The sequence below is a fragment of the Brassica napus genome, unplaced genomic scaffold (genome assembly GCF_020379485.1).
Source record: "Brassica napus cultivar Da-Ae unplaced genomic scaffold, Da-Ae ScsIHWf_2811;HRSCAF=3588, whole genome shotgun sequence".
NCBI lineage: Eukaryota > Viridiplantae > Streptophyta > Magnoliopsida > Brassicales > Brassicaceae > Brassica > Brassica napus.
In genome coordinates, this window is record NW_026016078.1 from 1 (window position 1) to 5597 (window position 5597).

At 37.6% G+C, this 5597-nt stretch overlaps 1 pseudogene; it reads left to right on the forward strand.

Annotated features, from left to right (window-relative positions):
* The first annotated feature begins 4772 nt into the window (after positions 1 to 4772).
* LOC125602357 lies at positions 4773 to 5274 on the forward strand (annotated as a pseudogene).
* Positions 5275 to 5597: the final 323 nt, after the last annotated feature.

The window sequence follows — 5597 nt, forward strand, 5'->3', positions numbered from 1 at the left end:
CATCAAAAAACACTGGAGAATGTAAAATACCGTTTATAAAACTCATGACATGCTCTGAAAATTTTCCCTTAAGATGCAATGAATCAAATATACCTTGCTTCCTTGGCTTACTACCATACAAAAATTTAGTATTGTCTTTGTACTTTTGTTCGTTTGTAATAAAAAACATCTTCTTTGGGAAGCAAAGTTGTTAACAGATAGTGAATGAATAAGGCACATGACATGGATTAACTTGATAGTGATGATCGTGTTATCTCAACTTCTAGTGAACAATTGATGTTCATGGTATTATGATTAAAATGTAAAATCAAAAGGAGCTCTGCGCTTTCTAAATTGAATAATAACAAACAACAATTGTGTCATAATCCGCTAGTTGAGTGTATTCATCATCAAGGTATCAAGCGTTTTGAAGACTTAAAACTGGATGGGTATGAGAAATTGAGAGACTATTAAAACACAAAAGAAACAAAGGGACACAGTAAGGTGCCAAAAAGAAAACGGTTTAATCTTGTAACATATAACCATGTGAATTAGTTGGGATAATTCGAATTCTTTTACCACAATATCATTTTACACTATCGGGGATTGTTGGAATATCTTCTTCTGTCATACATATTGACAAGTTGGGATGGGAATAGGTCTTATCAGAAAACACCCCACATACTGATCATCCTAGCCACTTCTAGGTACAAAGAAGAAGGTATAAATTTGTTACTTTTTGTATTGATGAAAGGGGGAAAAGGGGGGGAGGGAAAAAAGGGGAAAAGGGAAAAAAGAAAACTATGAAAAATGGCAGCTATTGCACAAACATGTGAAAGTACATATATTTTGTGTGGGACTGTGGTGGTAAATAAACTCTATATACCGTGTGTATTAATCTGTACAAAATCTAGATATCTTTTTTGGAAAGGAAGTACAACTATCCCACCTAATTAGAAACCTAGACTAAAAATTAGAAATGATACTTTTTTCATATCAAAAGTCCAAGTGTTGATTATTACAGGAAATAATGTATAATCTTTTATGGTTAAATGTACTAAGCTTTGTTGCACTAATGTGAAATCATTTTCAATGAGGGAATCACGAGAAAAGGTAATGGAGCGCCTATGGCGAATCGAAAACTCAAAATTCATTCTTTGTGGCTGGGGCAGGGTTGGGACTAAGGAAACATGCATCGTACGTGAGCAACCCACCAAAAAATACGGTGAGCTATTCGCCCAGATGATATACGTGTCATTATTTAACTGTGTGTTGTTAGTTATCTAGTATGGTTGTTGCTGTGTATTCTCGGCGAGAAAAATAATGTCAAATCATATTTGTTTCAAACAATAAACATAATAAATTCCTAGTGGATACGAAAACAAACAAATAAAATAAATAAAATAAAATGTATAATACTATAAGATTTTGTTGCTTTTATTTTAAGCTGTGGTCAGGATCACGCAACCTATCGTTGAAAAATAGAACAAGAAAATGAACGGCTGAGGAGAGTTCCTGAGCGTTTCGCCTGTTTAGGTTAAAGGGTAAAGAAGTAAATAACCGTGGCGGCAATTAGGGCTTATAAAAAAAAGTGTTTCAACTGTTGGCTTTCTCTTCACGAACGCCCCCCTCATCATTACCAAATCATCATCTTCCGGAATTCTCACCTAAAAGTTTCAAATTAGGTAGTTTTCTTTCTGAGTTTTCAATTGATCAAAAGTCCCTCGCTCTTTCTCCCCAATCATCTGGCTGGTTAGCTTTTTGTTTTTTTTTTTCTTTGCGTTACAGATCTATCTGATTATTGTTTTTATCACACGAAATGTTTTTCTTATGAAGAATTCTCGATTTTTCAGGTTTGGTATCTGTTGAAAGAAGGGATTCATAATTCGTGTTCTTGATCTAAAAATTCATAAAATATGTAAGTTTTCGATTGATCTTCGCATATAGTATGGTTTATGTATAAGAGATTGTCATTCTGAGCTATGTTGAATATTCATTGTAGATAACAAATCGTTACTTTTAAGGATGATTAGCCGTAATCTTAGGTTCATATTGTTGTATTGGTATAAGAATGAAACAATTTAATCATGTCTCGTTTAGGTAAACCTTTATGCTAGGTGAGTAAGTAAACGTTGTCGATTGATCTAACGCATATGCTATTGGTTTTTGATATCAAAATACAGATTGATTTTATATCTGATTGAAATACTTATATTTTGATATGTTAACATATACATAACTTTTTTAAGGGTTAAGCTGTAATCTTAGGCTCACCATAGTTGATAGATCTGGCTGCCAACAATTAAAAATAAGTATCTATGTCTCATCTAAGAATGAGTATTGAACGTTTTTTTATTAGATATGTTATTGAAATTTTGAAACTTTGAACATTGATGAGTATCTGTTCACCTTTACCTAACCATATGGTTTTTGTTGATTACAGAACGCGTGAATGAGCTTATGATGAGAATCTAAAGTGTGGTAAAAGAAGTCTAGCAGTAGTAGTAGTATTCCTTGTTTTACGAACTCCCCCTCGGTTACAGCATTGAAGACGTTCGGGGCACAACGGTGGAATCAAAAATTCAAATCTTCTGTCTACCTCCAACGTAAAGCTTCTTCCCCATCATTTTATTACCTCTTCAATCATGACAGTATCAAGTTTCTTAACAATGTTATTGTTTTACTTTCTTTGCAGTGCGCTAAGAGGCCATCCTGAGTTGTAGCGTGCACCGAGTCTCCAACTATAGTTATAGTTTTCTTTAGTTTCCAGTTTATAATTTACACTTCTTCAAAGCTCCGTTTCTGCTTGGTTCCCCAATCCAATCGTTCTCTCCTCTTACTACAAGCGACATGGTTTGTCTGCAATCGGTTTTCGAAGGCTACGAGAAGAGGCTCGAGGTCTCTTTCTTCGAGCCAAGCATCTTCCAAGACTCCAAGGGGCCTGGTATCTCCGTGCTCTGACCAGGTCCCCAGCTTGACGAAATACTCACTCCCGCTGGCATGTGAGAGATCGTGTCCTCTCTCTCCAACAACATCACTTGGACTCTTACGTCCTCTCTGAGTCCAGCTTCTTTGTCTCTACCCTTACACAGTCATCATCCAGACTTGTGGGAACCACCAGGCTCCTCCAATCTCCATCCGCCTCTTCTTAAGCTGGCCGGTGACTCTCTCTGAGTGTCGAGTCCTCAAGTACACTCGCGGTCTCCTTCGCCCGTGGAAGCGCCATCCTTTTTCCTCACCGGACTTCTCTAGAGAGATGTCTCTGTTCTTTGATTGCACTTAATACTAAGCTGGGCTTTTAACAGCGTTGCCTACTTGTGGGTAATGATGCGAGACTAAGAAAATTGCATGTCTATGCTGTGCCTCCTTCTGCCCAGTCCCTCCAGCAACAACAAAATACTGTCTCACGCTCGAGATGTTGCTGACTGTCAGAGACAGGAAAAAAGCCTCTGTACTTAAAGTACACAAGTGATGGCGAACTGACCTCTTCAATGACCGAGAACTCCGTGGAATCAGAAAAGTAGACTCCTTCTCAGTCCCAGATCCTGCGACTTTGAGTTCGAGCCCTGCGGCTACTCTGATGAACTCCATCTGAGGAGATGCATCTCCACTATCCATGTGACCCCTGAGGATGGTTTAGCAAATACGCCGACTTCGAACTGTGGAAAGTTATGACTTCAACACTATTGACCTGGGCCAGCAACCTGGTGACCAGGTCTGTACTTGCTTTGAGCCCGAACAACAATTCTCTGTGGCTGTGCACTCGAGCGTTGGGAGTGAACGCATACAAGCCAGAGATAAGTGTAGACTTGGAAGATTACGGGGTGCATCAAGAGAGCGACATTCGAGTCTCTGGGAGAAGAGACGGAACGGTGATGTATTACAGACGGAAGTTATGAGAGCTAAGCAAATACTAAGTGGTGGGTCGCCTAGATCTACATTGAATGTGAGTGGGAGCAAGCAACAATAGCTGCAGCAGCGAGGACGAGAAGGACGAGGGAATCTAGCAGAACTATTTTTGCTTTTTTTTTTTTTAATATTAATAATGAATAATGACTTGTGAAGTTGAGTTACTCTTCTTCTTAAGCATTTGTGTTTGTTGTGTCTTTTTTACTTTATATGAATTCTGGTTTTAAATTGTTTAAGACAATTATATTTGCTATTATGATCTATGGGTTTTTATACTCTCTCTCTCTCTCTCTCTGTTATCGTGCGCACTGTAATATTGATCTCTAAGTTTAGAACATAACAGGTTGCACTTGCACATACAAATACAACCACTAACAAGGTTTTGTTCCACTCCGTGTATCTCCAACAAACATGCTTTAAGCTCTCCGGCCTTAGACACTTGTTTTCCCTCTCAATGTCTCTTTTAGAAGGGCATTATTTGGATCCTTACGCTTAAGAAACCTTTACGAGCTTTGATACAAGAGAGGAACTCCCCAACAAGGCGGCCATACTGCTCTATGAGAAGCTGGTTGAGATGAGAGATGGTGTTGTACCGGATGTGTGATTTTCCTAGAAAGAATAATCACTTGGCTAGTTTTCCGGATCTGGGATCGACAAACACAAGTACTTAACGAGTCTTTTATGTCCTGGTCAAACGGTTAAATGCGCCACGTACCGACGGACGCAACATTCTCGGACCAATCGTCGTGTCCTCAACACGTGGAGACACACCCAATCACGTCCCTTTGGGTTATAAATAGCAACCAAACCTCCCAACATTTTTACATCATCAGACACAAAGCAATCAATTAAAGCATCAGATTAAGTTCTAAGCAAGAAAGAAAATGTCAGACAAGCAAACCTAAGCTACCCAAGCCGGCCAAGCCACTGGCCAGACTAAGGTTAACTCTTGCAGTCAAAAGTCATTGATTGTTTGTTATACATGTTTATATACATACCTATGAAGACTTCTATATATATATGTAAATCCATTGTTTTCTTTTCACTAAACGGGGTTGTTATTTATTTTAGATTTGCAAAATGTATCTTATGAACATGTTCAAATGTGTCAACGCAGGAGAAGGCAAGTGGTTGATGGATAAGGCCAAAGATGCTGCTGCTTCAGCTCAAGACTCCATGCAACATGTTAGTTTTCTCAGTCTCTCGTGTATTTTATAAGAAAACCATATTGAAATTAGACCAAAACACACGTACATTACAGAAGAAAACTTATACGGTCTTTTAAACGGTAAACGTGAATTGTAGGCTGGACAACAGATGAAGCAGAAGGCACAAGGAGCTGCAGATGTGGTCAAGGACAAAACTGGCCTGAACAAGAACACCTGAACAACTTTCATTTTGACTTTTATTATAATCCTCTCTTTGAGTTATTTAATAATTTGGAAAGGTTTTAATTCTCGTTTCTGCTGCGCTTCTGATGTTATGTAACCAGATAATTTCCAGCAATATTGCAGGATACTATCATTTGAAAAGTAATTTATTCATTACATGTTATGTAATAATAGTTTTTATAATTTTAAAACATTATTTCATATGTCTTGCGGTAATTAACTTTTGTATAAATTTTAAATTTATAATAGTTTTGATAAATTAAATTTTTGAAGTGCCAGTGTATTAATTCTTAAATTAAAAAAATAAATGTCATTCTA